General features: G+C 45.4%; 1 long non-coding RNA gene across 1 annotated transcript; it reads left to right on the forward strand.

The window, feature by feature from the left end:
- Positions 1-3,572: 3,572 nt before the first annotated feature.
- Positions 3,573-13,940, forward strand: LOC142578031 (uncharacterized). The gene is made up of 4 exons (XR_012827139.1): positions 3,573-3,833; positions 12,721-12,871; positions 13,570-13,678; positions 13,836-13,940. It is a non-coding gene; the product is annotated as an uncharacterized LOC142578031 (long non-coding RNA).
- The last annotated feature ends 3,215 nt before the right edge of the window (positions 13,941-17,155 follow it).

Here is a 17,155-nt window from a genome sequence, read left to right on the forward strand (position 1 = left end):
TATTGATCAAGACTGTACGTACCAAGCATGTCGGTGAGTGCTCTGTCAAGGCGTTCGGTCTGGGGGTGGAATGAGTAAGCAGCTAAGTCGTAACGAGACGAGTTATATATGCAAAAGTTACATATGGCAGAACGGCGTCAAAGACACGGTGGTCTACAGAGAAGTACAGTCCCGTTCAATATTGCGTTCAGTGCAAGTTGCAACACGGTGCTCATGGTCCATGAGGCCCTGAGACTGTACGACGGCACGGACATACGAAAAAATCGTTTACCAATTACTAGGTCAAAGCGGCCATCAATATTGGTGCTCCTTCGACCACAGGTACACTGTTGCAGCTCATATTAAACAAGACTGTCCATACCAGAGGGTGTCGATGAGTGTTCTGTTAAGACGTTCGGTAAGGCAGTTTTTCTGGGGGCCGTAATGAGTGGTATCTTGTTCCTTGGGAGAGCCCAAGCGAAATGTGTCATCAATGACGTTTGACAAGATGTCGCGTCCGTGATCGGTGAGAAGCTGCTGAGGAGCGGCGTGGTGCTGTATAAGATTGTGCAGAAGGAAATCTTCGATGGCCGCGGCGAAGCAGGTGAGCAGTGCTCATGTGATGGTTTAGCGAGCGGTAAAATAGCTTGCAACAGCAACCCATTTATTTGTTGCCTGTAGTTGAGGTTGAGAAAGGACCATGTAGATCAGGCCGCACAGGGGAAAAGAATGTTCGGTCGGAGCCCCAATTGGATCCAGAAGTCCAGCAAGAGGCATTGAAAGGGTGTTTGTGGCGCTGGCATTGGTATCGGGCGGTGACTTATGGCACAAAGAACGGTAAAGGCCACCGGAGTAGGTCTATAGGTGCGGGGAACAATGTCCAGCGATAGGCGCGTTGTTCAGTTACCGGAGGACGGTGGACTGAAGGGTCACAGGAATGACCAAGAGGAGTTCGGCGCCATCGAGACGCAAATTAGTCCGTATAATGCTCCAACAAGTCGAGCGAGGAGGTGAAGGAAACATGCAGGGGCGCAGAACGCAAAGCAGAAAAACCGCACTGTTCGTCAATGCGTAAATTCGAGATGGACATAATATAGAGGTCAGAGATGGGGTCTGTCACTTCTAGGGAATTCACAGACAAGCAATAGCGTTTGTGGAGCTGGCAGCCTGCTGAAGTGGAAAAATATCGGACACGCCGCACTTTGTTGCTGCATTGCACCATAAGGCGAGTTTTTGTCCATGTTGGTGGTATCTCCGTCAAACAGCAGCAACGCTTCGCATTAGGCATATGTGCAGGAATATTGCCATTCTCTTCAACTGCATTCCAAAGAACATTTCATCACTCTCCGCACGAATGAACCACACGAAGCACGGCGACCTGGCGCGGTACCTTTGCAGTTCTGCCGTAAGAAGTGCCTAATAGTGATGAGAAGCGTGACATAAGATTGCGTCAGTTCAGTACTATCACCAAAGCACAGGCTTCTGTATACGTAAAAGCACCCTAGAGGTCCTTTTGTTCGCGGATGCCTTTATCAAGGCAATGACTCGTTAAATTGCTATAGACTACACAAGCAAAACAATGCAGCAGTATTATAGGTTCTATAAGAAAACAGTGTCAGGCCATAAGGCTATCTTCTTATGTCCGTTCATCAGCATCACAGGTCAATGTCTTTCTTTTTTCAGTGCAGTTTTCCGGTACATACCCCCCGTTTCAAGTCTACGACCTCCACTAAGAAACCGAGTGTCCTACCCACTGAGCTCAAACAGCGCCTCCTTAGCTGGCTTGTGCAACCTGCGTTATGACATCGTGCTACCAAGACAGAAACACCCCGAATTCCTTTGCCAAGCCCGGCATGACCGAAGTGTCAAATCACCGCGGCTTATTCGGGAGCGTCCCCATTAGATTCTGTGGCAGTCAGGCAAGGTAGCATGACGTCACGGATCGAAGTGCGCTGGCCTTCCGCTATCTAGGAGGCCGTTGGCCAAGTGACTCAACGCACTTTCTCTACTACAAGGAGCTCGAAGGATGGCCCAGCGGCGTCCAATTGGACATTAACGCTTTCGCGTTCACAAGTCATAAGAAGTGCTTAGGTGTTCTTCGTCTTTTTTAAATAAGTTGCCTGCGGCAGCCACTACAACTCTAGTCTTTGAAGTATATTACTAGATGAGGCGGCCACTACTTCAAGAAATCAAAATGCTAAATTGAATAATTACCATAAATATAATAATGACCATTCTGAGTTTATTTATTGCGATATCAATTACACGGACACGTCAGGTGCATTTCTGCCGTCTGCGTCGCTGTCACCATCGGCATCGCCGAGAGGTTCCGTATAAAATCCACGGAAAGCAAAATCGTCGCCGCGCGTCGTATGCTGCTATGCTGCATGTGCTAGTGAAAGCGTGCGAGGGTGTGCCGGTGATGGTAGATAGTGATCTAAAGAAAGACGCTTGATTCAGCAACCATTGAGGGAGCACGGCGAAGCGTCGTCAGGGAAGAGAGAATGGGAAATGAAAGATGATAGAGAAAGAGGGATGGTATGAGGGCGGTTCAATCTTGACTGCGCGAGGAAGGTACATGGGCCCGAAGCATGCCCTCTCCTGTCGCGCACGAGGCAGGGAGGCCAGGCGAGGGGGAAGGGACGTTCTGTTCCCTGGTGCCACGATGTCCTCCTCGCTCACCACTCCATACAGGGTGGAGACAACCGCGGCGTCTACTATGGCGTTGGCACGCGATTGGCGGACGCCGTAAGGATACGTTTCTGTGACTCGTGTGTCTTGAAAGCAATCTGGGACGTGGCGAAAGTGCGAGTCCGCGCGGGCCTCATTTTCAAAGCTATCTGCGACGTTTCCAGAGTGCGCATCGTGCCGTTAACTTCGTATGCTTTCTTAATTTTATTATGTTAATTTGCTAATTAGGCTTTTTCATTTTTCGTAGCAGTAATGGTCGACTTATCGATTAAATTTGATGAAGGGTTTGATTTGTGCTGCTTGCAACAGGAAATATTTTTTGTAAATTCTGTGCAGCTAAAAAAGTTACTTAGTATAGTGCCTATGGAGCGCACTGCCGTTCGTGTGGTGCTGATTACAATAAGGACCCCGCGAGAGAGTCACTGGAACAGCGCTAGATACTGGGGAAGGTAAATTCGACCTTTGTGAACGGTAACATTGTTGCGAGTGACAGCTGCTGCATGCTGCTGGACAATACGGCTGTCCAGACTAGAACATGCAAAACACTAAATGTAATAAAGATGCATCAGTGAGCGCTGTTAAACGATTCTTTCACTGTAATACAATTTTCCTTTCTCTCTCTAGCGCAACTTCCTGTATATAGTAGAGAGTCTTGCAAATATGCGCAGGACCTTTTCCTGTCCATCAATAACCACGCGATGTAAAAAAATAAGAAACACTGCTTTCTGCAGCCCTTGACGCATAATAACGTGCCCTAATAAGAAAAAGAAATCGCACTGCCATTTTATTCAAACAAGTGAACCAAAATATGAAACCGACAGACGAGAAGAGAAAGTTTAAACGCGAAGCGCTAGCATATCTTTTTTGTGCCTTTGCCCATTGTGTCCACTTACACATATAATCATGTAGCCTCAAACTAGGGCACTAAAGTCTCCTGCTGGTAAGAATGGCAGAGGTTTCGAGCTTTAACGCGCTCGCCTTTCTCGTTACATTTCTCTATATTTTGTCCACTCTGCAAGGAGCGCGTCCGGCAACTGGTCCTGCGTCAATACTTCGCGTGGCGATTGAAGAAAGAGGCTACAGGGGGCCGATTACTGTTCGTACTACTACTACTACCCGTCGCCCAGTTTACCAGGCGCAACGAAGTTATGGTAACCGGTATTGTGAGTAAAACCCCCTTTTTTGTCCATCGAAAAAGTGTATTTATTTATCTAAAGCACCGTCCCTACCACATTCGAGCAAAGTAGTGGCGGCATTGTCGAAGCATTGCGTTTTCTTCTCCGACACATACACGACGAACAGCGCCTAGCGCGATTAAAACTTCCCGCATTTAAACCACGGAACGTATGGCTGCACACTGGAGGGATTGGGTTCTATTCGTGCAAAAGCACATAACAGAAACGAACATTTACTTTTCATAGCATTCACCGTTGCATACATGAAAGCGTCGGAATATTCCGCACAATTTCATTTTACGGGTGATTAGCAAAGTTCATTTGTATAAAAAAAATTTTGTTTAATTTCTCCGCAGCATGAATCATTCTTTAATAGCCGACAGCGCTAGTTCATAAACATCTTTTTTTTTTAAACCAAAATGCTATTAAACATGGCCCCTGAACTTCCTTGATGAAGTGTTGAAAAGTTAACGTTGTGGTTTATTCAAGAAGTCATGAAGGCGCAATTTAGGGAGGCTGGAACTATAGATAGAAGCATGCGCAGATTCGCAGAAAAGTTCAGAAAGAGTTAAGCTTACAAGAGCAGAAGCTTGGGCGAGTTTGTATGACTTCCTGATGTAGCTGTACAGTGCTAAAAGAGTGTTGACACGGGCGGCGTAAGCACAGGTTGTGCTCCCTTCACCTGTGTCCACGTTCTCTTTCGCAATATACAGCATCGTCATGAACTGCTTATTAGGCTAGGCGAAATACGTGCCAGTTATATTTTTTACATTCTATAAATGCTATCGAATTGCTGCGCCGTTAGCTCTGACAAAACCCACTTGTGACAATCTGATAATAACCGCTTTGCCTTTTCGTCTTGCGTCCGTCCGTCCGATGTTAGCATTGCACTGAGGTAATTTTTCAAGCAATACACATACCCAGAGAGTTAAAGAAAAAATCAAACATCCACCCATTCCTAGTAATTGCTACAAAGGAAACCCTTATGGGTTCCTCGAAAGAAAATGCTCGCAGTTGAAGAAAAATTCGTCCTCGTCCGGGCCTCGAACCCGGGACCACCGTCTTTCCGGGACAGCCGCTCTACCATCTGAGCTAACCACGCGGCTAGCAGATGGTAGGACGAAGTCGAATTTGTCAACAACTCTAAGAAAAGGCAAGAGTTTGACAAATTGCGCTCTACCATCTGAGCTAACCAGGCGGCTAGCAGATGGTAGAGCGGCTGCCCAGGAAAGGCGGTGGTCCCGCGTTCGAGTCCCGGACCAGGACGAATTTTCCTTCAATTGCGAGGCTTTTCTTTCGAGGAACACGTATGGGTTATCTTTGTAGCAACTGCTACGAATAGGTGAATGTTCCATTTTCCCTTTATTAATTTTTCTCTCCACTTTGCGGGTTCGCGCAGAACTAGCATGTATAACTGTTGCATTTGCTTCGAGTTGTTGACAAATTCGTCTTCTTCCTACGATTTGCTAGGAACCTGGTTAGATCAGATGGTAGAGCTACTGCCCCGGATATGCAGTGGTCTCGAGTTCGAGTGCCGGACGAATTTTTCTCCTACTGCAAGGCTTTTCTTTCGAGGAACCCGTACGGGTTTCCTTTGTAGCAATTGCTACGAATTGGTGGATGTCTAATTTTCCCTTTAATAATTACTTCTCTCCACCTTGTGGGTTTCCGCAGAACTATTACGCCATATCCCAAGAGAGATTTCAAATATACTGTAGAGCACTTCGACGTCCACATGTGACCCTTCTTTCTATTAAACGGTGTATTGCTTTCAATCTTTCTCAATTTTAACTTTAGAATGATTACGCAAGTTACTTTTCTCCAATAAATAGTCCAATGCATTGGAAACTGAACGTAATTGATTTCAGCATATTCTTTCCGTCTGCTTTGGTGAAAATTGGCGCTAATTTGATCTAGGCCACCATGCTGTGGCGGACGACGAATAGCTCTCGTGGAGTGTCTTTCGGATAGTGCGAGTTGATATGAAAGTTCAGGATGAAGCATCGATATGCCAGCCTACCACGTGATATTACGTTTTCATCTGCATGTCTGAGGACACGGTTGCTTCCCTACCTACATGGACATCATACCTTCCGCATCTGATTGCAGCATTTAAGCAAAAGAAAATGTTTATCATGTTGTCATGTTCGTGACATACCAGTCACCAATACGAACCGATTTGAACAAGAACTGTGTTTCTTAGTTGCCTTTTGACTTGCAGAGGCACATTGGTGAGCCCCTAAAGTGCGTATTTATATATCATGAAGTGTGCAATTAAAACTGCATATATTCAAATCATGATTGTGTGCTTTCACGGCTGACAGCTCTCTCCGTGACAATATGGTAATCGCCAGAACCTCACCTCGTCGCCTTTTTAGTCCTTCTACAAGTGCGACACTTTTACCGACGTCGTTCCTAAAGACTGCATAGAACGTCGCAAACAGCGCCCTTCACCATTTATTTGGATTTGCACTGAAAATAGGAGGCGACGAATAAGTAGGGGGGATGTGTTGGCTCAACCGCATACATAAATATAAACGTAATAATGAAAACCGTTCACAAGAGTGCATCTCCAGCCGACTTCCCTATAACTTGGTTACGCGTGGTAACGGCTCGAGCTGCAGGTATAAGCGTCTGAGTTGCCAAGGCAGCGGCTGCGTAGGCTAATCACGCGATGAAAGCAAGGTGTCTTTACCGGAGTCATAATGATATTCTAGAGATGTTACATCTTGCTGTCGGGGCTCATATTCTGCTGAATGTTCACTTTCCAGAAAGTTCTTTCTTCCAAGCTTGAGTGCTTTGAAGAAACAACTTTTGTTGTCGGCCGGACAATGGCAATAAAATACAATAGGTAAAAATGAAGCTTCCATGTTAGAATGTATTTAATAATGCGGTTAACGGAAAAAAAGCACGACGCAGGTACTCGCCTCGATATCATGAAACATTGTCTTTAAACCAGAAGACGACAAACGCTGCGGTCGGGCTCTAACAATCGTTTTCTTTCAGTTTCGTGCGCATGCTTGTGCTATTCAGCACGTGTCCCATGTAACTTGTGACAAAATATCATTATGCAAGTGCCACGTGGTTAGAAAGAACCAAGGTAATGTCGTTTGCCGTCGCTTGGAGCAACTTGGATATTTTTTTTTTGTATTTCGCCCAACTATATAATTCGTCATCATAATCATCGTCAGCCTGTTTTATGTCCACTGCAGGACAAAGGCTTCTCCGTGCGATCTCCAAATATCCCTGTCCGGCGCCAACCGATTACAACCAGCACTCGCGAATTTCATAATTCCATCACTCCACCTAGCCTTCTGCCGTCCCCCACTGCGTTTCTCTCCTCTTGGTACCCATTGTGTAACTCTAATGGTCCAACAGTTATCTAACCGGAGCACTACATGACCTGCCCAGCTCCATTTTTTTCTCTTGATGTCAATCAATATACCGTCAATACCCGTTTGATCTCTGATCCAAACCACTCTCTTACTGCCTCTTAAAGGGAAGCTTCCAGAAAAAAATTAGTGAAGAGCAGTACGTTGTGGCTTTCAACCCTCTGAATTCGAATATCGCATCGAAATTCAGCGAAAGAAACCGCAAACATATTTTATTTCGACAAAAAGTGCAGCAGCAGACACGCCCAGCTCACGCGCCTCGTTTACGCCTTTGATTGGTCGGGCGCCTCGTGACGTCAACAATGGTGTTCGTCCGGACCGACTGCTGCCGCTACACACGAAGCATGGTGCAACGTAGTTTGTTGCTGTTTTGCTGAAACGTCATAGAAAATGTCGAGAGCTTGCGTTTGTCTGGGAAATTCGGCGTTAAGTCCAAACTCCGAGAAAGCGATTGTGCGCGCGACGGTGACGGGCGACGGCTTCGAGCGACAAAACAGGCCGTCGCTTGAACAGATCACTCGGTGTTGTCACTCGATCGCTCGTTTATAGAAATCTAGAACTCTTCGCTCGTCACCCAGAAGTGCTATGTGCGACTAACCAGTAGTGCGAAGCCGGAACTGGATGTATATAACTCAAATACTACTGTTTGTCGCACGGAACGAGCAAACCATTGAATTTTACACGTGAAAGAATAAGAACCTAGTGCGAGGCCTTGAGAAATATTTTATGCCCCTTTTTCACTAAAATACATCAACTTCAATTGATAAAGCATGCATCGCGCTAGTCGCGGCACGTATATTGCTGCCCTCATACCGGGAAGTCGTCGCTCAAAGCCGTCGCTCTCGTGGAGTTCGGCTTGCAGGCGACGAGTGAACTCGACAGCGATCGCCTCGCTTGTCGCGCTGTCGCTGTCGCGCTCAAGATCGCTTGTAAGGGGTTTATACTTTACTCCCTACATGTACGAGCCGATTGCGAAGAGCCGGCCTCTCCAAGAAGGAAAAAATGCTAGTGCAAGCACTGCTTTCCACGCGAACGAAGGCGAAGTGTTAGCATCTCCTTGTGTGGTAAATGTTATTTGGCGAGTATGTTTTTCGCTAAGCTGCATTCAGCGTTCCAGTGAGCACGCTTCCGGGCAAACAACTGTAGTGTTCTGTTCCTGCATGCCTCCTCGTAGAACGTAAGCGGTGATGCGATCTTCGGCATTTGTGCGCTGCCCCAAAGCTTTCAGCAATCTTCACAGATGGTTTAAACCCGGAAAAAGTTCACCGGCTGTTGTCGCACGTGTAGTATAGAACCTTCATCAGCACGCCATCCGCACGCTACTCGTTACCGGCGAATTCCGTCGGCTACGTGAGGTGGTCGGTTTCTCTATGTGTGCGAGAGAAGGGGGAGCGCAGCGTCTTGGCGTGAGCAGGCTTTCCAACACATGCAAAACTTTACGCTTGCACTGCGTTATGGTAGCTGCATGCAGGCTGTTTCACAAAACACACGCGAATAGACAATTTGCGGCGCTTGGAGATGAAACCTGCATGAAGGGTGGGAGATAAACAGAGCTACAGCGCAATTTTAACCGACGATTGCGTCGCTCCTAAGTGAAAAATCCCCCCCCCCAAAATTTTACCTGCATGGTTTATAAGGTTCCCGCATCCGTATATGAGTGTCTTATTGAATTCGAGAGGCTCTTTAGCTTCCCTTTAAGTTATGCCTAGCAATCTTTGTTCCGTCGCTCTTTCCGCTTTCGTTTCCTTGTTTTCAAGCTTCTTTATCAGTGTCCTAGTCTCGGTCCCATATGTCAGCACTGGTAAAATGCACTGATTGTACACCTTCCTTCTCAATGATAATGTTAAGCTTCCAGTAAGGAGCTGACAATATCCGCCATGTGCGATCGAACCGATTTTTTTCTTCTGTGAATTTCCTTCTCATGATCAGGGTCAGGGTTCCCTGCGATTAATTCACCTAGGTAAACGTACTCCTTCACAGACTCTAGAGGCTGACTGGTGATCCTGAACTCTTGTTCCCTTGCCCAGCTATTCATCATTATCTTTGTCTTCTGCATGTTAATCTTCAACCTCACTCCTGCATTCTCTCTGTTAAGGTCCTAAATCATTTGTTGTAACTCGTCTGCATTGTTGCTGAATAGAACAACGTCATCGGCAAGCCGAAGGTTGCTGAGATATTCACCGTCGATGGTTACTCCTAAGGCTTCCCAGTTTATTAGTTTGAATAATTCTTCCAACCATGCAGTGAATAGCATTGGAGAAATTGTGTCTCCCTGTGTACCACTTTCTTTATAGGCATCATACTGCTTTTCTTGTGTAGAATTAAGCCAGCTTTAGAACCTCTGTAGCTATTTTCCAAGGTATTTACGTAAGCGTTCTGTATCGCTTGATTATATAATGCCGCTATGACTAGCTATCTTCGTTACATTACTATTTCCGCGGTCCTTAACTTGTTCTCAAGCTTCTTTGTCAGTGTCCAAGACTCGGCCCCATGTGTCAGCACTGCTAAAATGCACTGATTGTACACCTTCCTTTTCAATGATAATGGTAAGCTTCCAGTCAGGAGCTTAAAATGTCTGCCGTATGCAAGTGCAAGAATATGCAAGTACCTCGTGGCTGGAAAGAACCAAGGTAATGTCGTTTGTCGTCGCGTGGAGCAAGTCGAACGATATCCTTTTTTTTGTATTTCGCACAACTATATAATTCGTCATGATCAGCATCATCACCATCAGCATCATCAGCCTGTTTTATGTCCACTGCAGGACGAAAGCCCCTCTCTGCGATCTCCAATTACCCCTGTCCTGTTGGTATCTCTACTGAATCAAATGCATTTTCCTAATCTATAAAAGCCATATAGAGGGGCTGATTGTACTCTGTGGTTTTCTCGATAACCTGATTAATGCCATGGATGTGATCCATTCGAGAGTATTCCTTCCTGCAGCCAGCCTGTTTCTTCAGTTGACTAAAGTCCAGTGTTGCCCTTAGTTTATCGAAGGTTATTTTGGTAAATATTTTATATAATACTGGGAGTACGCTAATAGGCCTATAATTTTTCAATTCTTTAATGTCTCCCTTCTTCTGGATTAGTATAAAGTTTGCATTCTTCCACTTTTCTGGGACCCTTGCAGTCGACAGACACTTCGTATGGAGAGCCGCCAGTTTTCCAAGCATTATGTCTCCTCCACCTTTGATTAAAGCGGCTGCTATTCCATCTTCTCCTGCCGCTCTTCCTTGTTTCATGTCTCTCAAGGCCCTTCTCACCTCATCGCTAGATACAGGAGGACTTTTTGTATCCGGTTCATTACTGTTTCTAATAGAGGTATCCTAACTCTTCTGGGTATGGTACAGGTCACTATAGAATTATTCCGCTTCTTTTACTAAATCTTCAAGATTGCTGATGATATTACATTGCTTATCTTTCAATGCATACATCTTCGTTCATCTTATGCCATCTTTTCTTCTGACTAATTTCAGGCTGAGTCCATTTTTTACGGCTTCTTCAGTCTTTCTCAGTTATTTCGAATATCACTTATTTTCCCTTGTTGATCAGTTTTGACAGTTGCACAAATTTTATTTCATCTCTTGAGTTGGACACTTTCATTCTTTTCTTTGTCTTTTCGTTATTAGGTCCTATCTTACTTGGGATAGTTAGCCTACTGGTTGCCTTGGTGCTTTGCCTTCCACTTCAATTGCTGCCTCTGAAGCCAGCCTAGTTACGGTTTCATTCATTATCTCTACGTCATCTTCATCTCTTTGTTCTAAGGCTGCATACTTGTTATGAAGTACCCGCCAGAATTTATCTGCTTTTACCCTAACTGCCTCAAATGTTGACCTGTTTCTTCTTGACCAATTTTACTATTTCTCTCTTCAAACTGAGGCGAATCCTAGCCCTCGCTAACCTATGATAACTGAACTTTACCCTACCTATCACTTCTACATCCTGCACTATGCTGGGATCAGCAGAAAATATGAAGTCAATTTCATTTCTTGTTTCACCATTAGGGCTTCTCCAGGTCCACTTTCAGTTGCTGCTCTTCCTGAAAATGGTGTTCATTATTCGAAGCTTATTCATTTCTGTGAATTCTACCAGCGTCTCTCCTCTAGAGTTCCTAGAATCAACGCCGTGGTTACCAATTGCTTGTTCACCAGCCTGCTTTCCCCCCCTTTTGCATTGAAGTCGCCTATTACTACAGTTCTCTGACTTTGCATTTTTCTTATCGCTAATTCAACATGTTTGTAAAACGGATCTACTTCCTCATCATAGTGACTAGATGTTGGAGCGCATGCTTGTACTTCCTTCAATAGATACCTCTTATTAGGTTTGATTACGACTGCAGCTTCCCTCTCATTATTGCTGTGGAATTCGTCAATGTAGGCCGCTATTCCTCTATGGATTAAGAATCCTACCCCGTATTGCTTCTTATCTGGCAGACCTGTATAGCAGAGCAAATGGTCGTTATTAAGCAATGTATAAGCCACACCCATTCTTCGAATCTCACTAAGGCCGATGATATCCCAAACAATGTCTGATAGTTCCTCCAATAGTCCTGCTAAGCTAGCCTTATTCGACAGAGTTCGGCAATTAAAGGTTGACAGGGTCAGTTTCTATATGACGATTTCGATGATTCCTTCAATAAACCCATGTCCCTCAGTCAGCAGCAGCTGCGGAGCACTTGACCAAAGCGGCGGTCAGACCTGTAACGCAGCAGAGGGTGCTAAGAATCTCTCGGTCTGCACAGGCCTGCGATGGAAACTGGAAACTATATAATTAGTAATTATTAATTATTCAACTTTTGAAATAGTGTCCATGAGAAAATTGCACACTATGCTGATAAATTGCCGATGCAGCTTTATGCTGCTGGGTGCATGCTACCTAAAAGTTTTTACCTAACCGGAAAGAAAACAGGCTTCCTTTCCCAGGGCAGCTTAGCAGGGTAGCGAACTCGATCTTTAAATCGAGTAGTGTAATGCTAGGGCTAGTTGGTCCATCATATAATATATCAATGTTAAACTAGCGCGAAACACTCTGGACGGAAGCAAAAGTTACTTATTGGCCGATTAACCTCCCCTCCTTTCACATCTCATTTATCTCTCCTCTCAAACACCTGTAATATATTACGGCCCTGAGAAAACGCACCAGACAAATCTTGTCGCCCAGGTAAGTTCTCAGGTTTGTAAAGAAAGTGTTTTTGAACGTCATTTTCCACATGTTGTGCCTTGCATTATATTGCTATTCGGTTCGATGACATTTCTGCAATAAATACTTTTTCCTTCCGCGAATAGAACGCAATACATTGTCAACGCTATTGACATTTGTCTGTGGAAATTACTTCATTCATTGCCATACTATTTAGTTCAATAATAGTGGGTTTATTTTACGCAGTACAGTACGGACCCACACACGTATGTTTTCAATGAACAATAATCTTGCTCTTCCGTTATTTTGAACATAGCTTTCCACAACTATGCCAACTTCTATCGCAGATAACCATGGAGCACAAGGGAGAAGAAATGCCATTACTGGTTGACGTCAATTCCCGCACAGAAAACGAGCTTTCATATTGTCATAAAGTTCACTGCCAAACAAAGTCCAAAACAGCCCACCAAAACAAAACGTTCAACGTGGTAAGATCAGGTAAATAAACGAGCAGCGTTTGGTCGCTCCATATCAGCCAATTAAGACTTTTATGGTCCGCGAATTCACGATGCGAGCCATATACTTGTCTTGCGTCCCAGTTCTGCGGGCTCTTTTTTCTATCTTTAAGTACGCTCTTTCTTGGCGCGCTTTCTTCCCCCCTTTTCCGTATTGTGTGTGCCTCTAGTCTCTTTCGTGGCTGATCGCGGATATAGCGCAATCTAAGAATTAGCGCCGATCCCGAAGGCATACCTAGCACCAGTGGTAGCGGTACCGATGATACCACCGTGAAGTAACAGTGTTTTCGATGGAGTTGGTACCGGTCGCGCTAGTAGTATCGGTACCAATTGTGCACCACGCAGTACCGCGGGTTTCCAGTGGTATCGGTACCGGTGGTACCACCTTGAATTAATACCGCACGGTGGCGGTACCGCCATGCGTTGTTGCCGATCGAAAGGGAAGCGCCCTCACCTTCTGCCTTATTGCCAGCCAGAGTTTTGAAACCCTGTCGTTGAGACACTGCGTCTCTGGTCGGAGATGCAGACAGTGTTCCCTTGAGCCAGTGCGCGCCTTTTAGATTTAATTATATGGTTCACATACACAATGTTCACCTAGATCACTCAGGAAGACATTGCATTTCATCGACTTCCACTGGACGTTGAATCACTTTTCAATTTTTTTTTACTTTTTACCCGCAGAGTTTATTTTTCTCAAAGTCGCCGGTAGATTACCGTTTCACGGGAACCGTATTATCGTCCGACATGCTCAAGTACGCAGGAGAGGCCACATGCTATATGAGGTCGCGGTGTAAGTATATCCATCTCCATTACCCCTGCACATGTGCCGGTTCTGTTCTGTACGGAAATGCGCATGAACACAACAACCACTGCGTATTTATCCACACAGTAACAAATACACATGTTCAAGTGAATGATTTCGCTAATGCAATAAATTTATTTTTCAGGGGAGGAGAAAGAAGAGTGGGCTCTATCTGCCGTTTCTTTCGGACGCTGCTTGAACATCTTTGTCTCTGGAGCTGGTGCATCAATAAAGTTATTTATTTACTTTATTTCATATACCTCACAGGCTACAGAAGGACTATTGCGTGAGGGGGTTGGTACAGATAACAATTGTGGAGCAAAACATGTTTTTGGGAGATAAATATGAACAGAACGAGAATCAAATAATAAGCAAATAACGCAAAATAAATAAAGATAAACAGAAAGGAAGGTAAACTAACTGTTTTTAGCTTTTCAGTATACAGTAAAGCAAACAACCTTAGAACAAATGCTTACATAAATACACAACAATGAAGTTAAGAGCAACAAAACTAAAACAGATAGTTGTTTTTAACTAAGTACTAGCCAAATATTGCACTGATTTTTGTCTGAAGGTTAATGGGTCGTTAATGTCAGCGATGTTATCAGGAAAACCATTCCACAGCGCAATCGCACGAGACATAGCTGAGCAGTTGAATGCATTCGTGTTACAGAAGTTGCGTTGGAAACTGAGATGATTATGTGGACGTCTAGATGTGTTGGAGGGACGAACGAGTGGTAAAGTAGATGCGCGTACATTATGCATGATTTCGTGCAGAAGAAAAAGTAATGCAATATACCTGCGTGATTCCAAAGATGAAAGTGACAAGAACTTGATGTTAGTTACGCTAGAAAATGGGCTACAATGTCTGGCAATGAAATGTGCAGACTGGTTTTGGATCAACTCGAGAAAGTGGATTAGATATGCCTGATGAGGTGACCATATCGAAGCTGTGAATTCGAGCTAGGGTTGCACTAATGTTTGGCAGGCTATCTTTCTAATGAAAAAGGAGCGCTGCGAAGGTTATGTTTTAGATATCCGAGAGTGCGCGATGCTTTAGCCGGTATTTTCTCAACGTGGGATAACCATGAAAGGCTAGGTGTTAGAATGATGCCAAAGTACTTGTATGAAGATGTACGAGCGACGATACTATTGCCAAGGGAGTAACTGAAGATAGAGTAGGATTTATTGCGAGTGAATGGCATTAGATTGCATAGGCTGTTAGGTATTCCTATACGTGGATAAATGCGAAAGTGCGGCGTGTTCCCGATGATGGCTCGTATTACAAAACGTAATGGTATTATTTTCTTTTTGACCTGCATCATTTCTCCCATCACGTGCCTCGGCTTCGTTCGCGTACTTGCCTGGACGTCAGGAGGAGGCGAAAGCAATTACTGACTGAGAAGTCCAAGCCTAACCTTCGTCCGTCGGAGCACATAACAGAACTCAGCGAAATCACCGCACCGACTGGCAGTGGACCAGTGCCGTCAGCACATTCGCAGAGGGAGCGGCAGTATGGGAACGCTATCATGATGAGCGGCATCGGAGCTAGCTGTGGAAGTAGACGACGGCTAAGGCGCGAGCAGTGGCATGAACGTGTCTTTGTTAGCACGCGACTTTTCATACAATCTCAGGCCACACAGCCGGATGTTCCGCTTAATGAGGCATATAACGCTGTCTCACTAAAATCGTTTTTTTTTGCAGTTGCTAACTTACGCTAGAGACCCCATCTGCCTCTGATATCTGCACGTACATATTTTTAAATGTAAATACTAAATGTTCAGAAATGTCTGCAAGGTGCATTTGGATCCCTTCACGCATTTCGAATGTTAAAGGTGACATATTGCATGATGCGGCGGAAAGAGCAGGCGCCACTCCTACTCATTCTTTTCGGAAATAATGCGTCAAAGAAAATAGCAGACGTAGACTACAGGGACACTGAATGAGCCAAAATTTATTGGATGCTGACTTCATCACATGCTTTACTCCCATGCCCCTCAGTCACTCGTTCTTTGAATTCCCGCAGATGTATCCGCAGCCTTAGTTGGCGTAGCTGGAGATCGCAAGCTTGTCAACAAACTACTTGTGCCGGCGGCACGCATGCACACTTGCATTCAGAGACCTTGTGAGATAACCAGTCACAGTCCGCACCGGTGACCTCACTTCGAGGACCGTGTCAGTGCAATCCGCAATGCCATTGAAGTGATCTTCACGTGACTTCAGCGCTTTCACCACTTTGCTTGAGTAGTGAAGGTTGTTGTCTTCGCTTACATAATATTTCAGGGTGGACAGGTGAGCTTGCTCGCTGGTACTTCCCCGCAACGTGCAAGTCTGCATGACACACTCTGATTTTACCTCTTCAAGATTCCTTTTAAACGGAAGCCGGAAGAAAAAGAAGGAAGCCTCTGAATGAAAGCATTGTCGGCGCAGCATTTGGCGTGAGCTTACTTCAGCCGTCCGCCTAGTTTTGCTCGAAGCTAAATTCTTCTAGTCAGCCTGCATGTTCACGAGGGAGGGTGCCTTGTTAATTTGTGACCAATAAAAAGACCACAAGCTCACTGTGGTTCACTGCAGTATGTGTCGTATGGTAAAACTTTATTAAAATCCTTCGGAAAGCGCGTCAGCACGTAGCGAACCGCTCCCACGTGCCGTATAATTAACGCACTCGCTTGCTTTTGAGCGTAAAGTATTTATTGCAAATTATTGCTAAGCAAAATATCTGCAGTGGATTCAAAACAGTGTTCGGTGGTCTATACGGTTCCGAGCGGGGCTGCTCGTGCGTTATTTGTAGCGATAAACACGTACGCATTGAAATCCATAAGCTCTACAGAGTAACTGGCCGTTGGTGCAGCACAGTTAGCCAATAAGTGCTTTTAATGTCATAATTGGTGTCGAATGTGGTATTGGGGCAATGTAACCACTCGAAAAAGTAAGCTGACACATGCAAGAGCAAACGAAAGAGGCGCAAAATAATTCCACCGGGAATTACGACAGTCCCTGATGCGAAATTTGAGTGCATCTCTGCGCGTGTTTTCATTTCGCCATAATTTGACTGGCGCGGACAGCCTGTCCCATGCGTTTCACGTTCGAAACGGTGCGAAGTGTGGCACTACTACCTCGGTAATCGGAAGACCCCAAGAGACAGGGCGTGGCTAACGCGCGAACGCGATTCACAGCAGCAGCCGCAGACACGGTGGCTGCTCATGCAGCGCTTCGTTGAACGGACGACGCGTAGATTGCCTCTATGCGCGCCCCGTGCACGGAGCGGAGCCGAGACAGTGCATGGAGGAACCCTAAAGACGAGCGCTACTCTTGCGCCATCTCGTCGCGATCGCCGCCGTAGGCCATCTTGCGTGGCACTACGCTTTTCTTCTTACGATTTCGCCGTACCCTCATTCTCTGTATCAAGCGTCATGGTACCGCTGCAGTCTCCGCCTCCGCTTTCCTCCTTGCGCTATCTTTGCT

Source organism: Dermacentor variabilis, chromosome 4, assembly GCF_050947875.1.
Source record: "Dermacentor variabilis isolate Ectoservices chromosome 4, ASM5094787v1, whole genome shotgun sequence".
NCBI lineage: Eukaryota > Metazoa > Arthropoda > Arachnida > Ixodida > Ixodidae > Dermacentor > Dermacentor variabilis.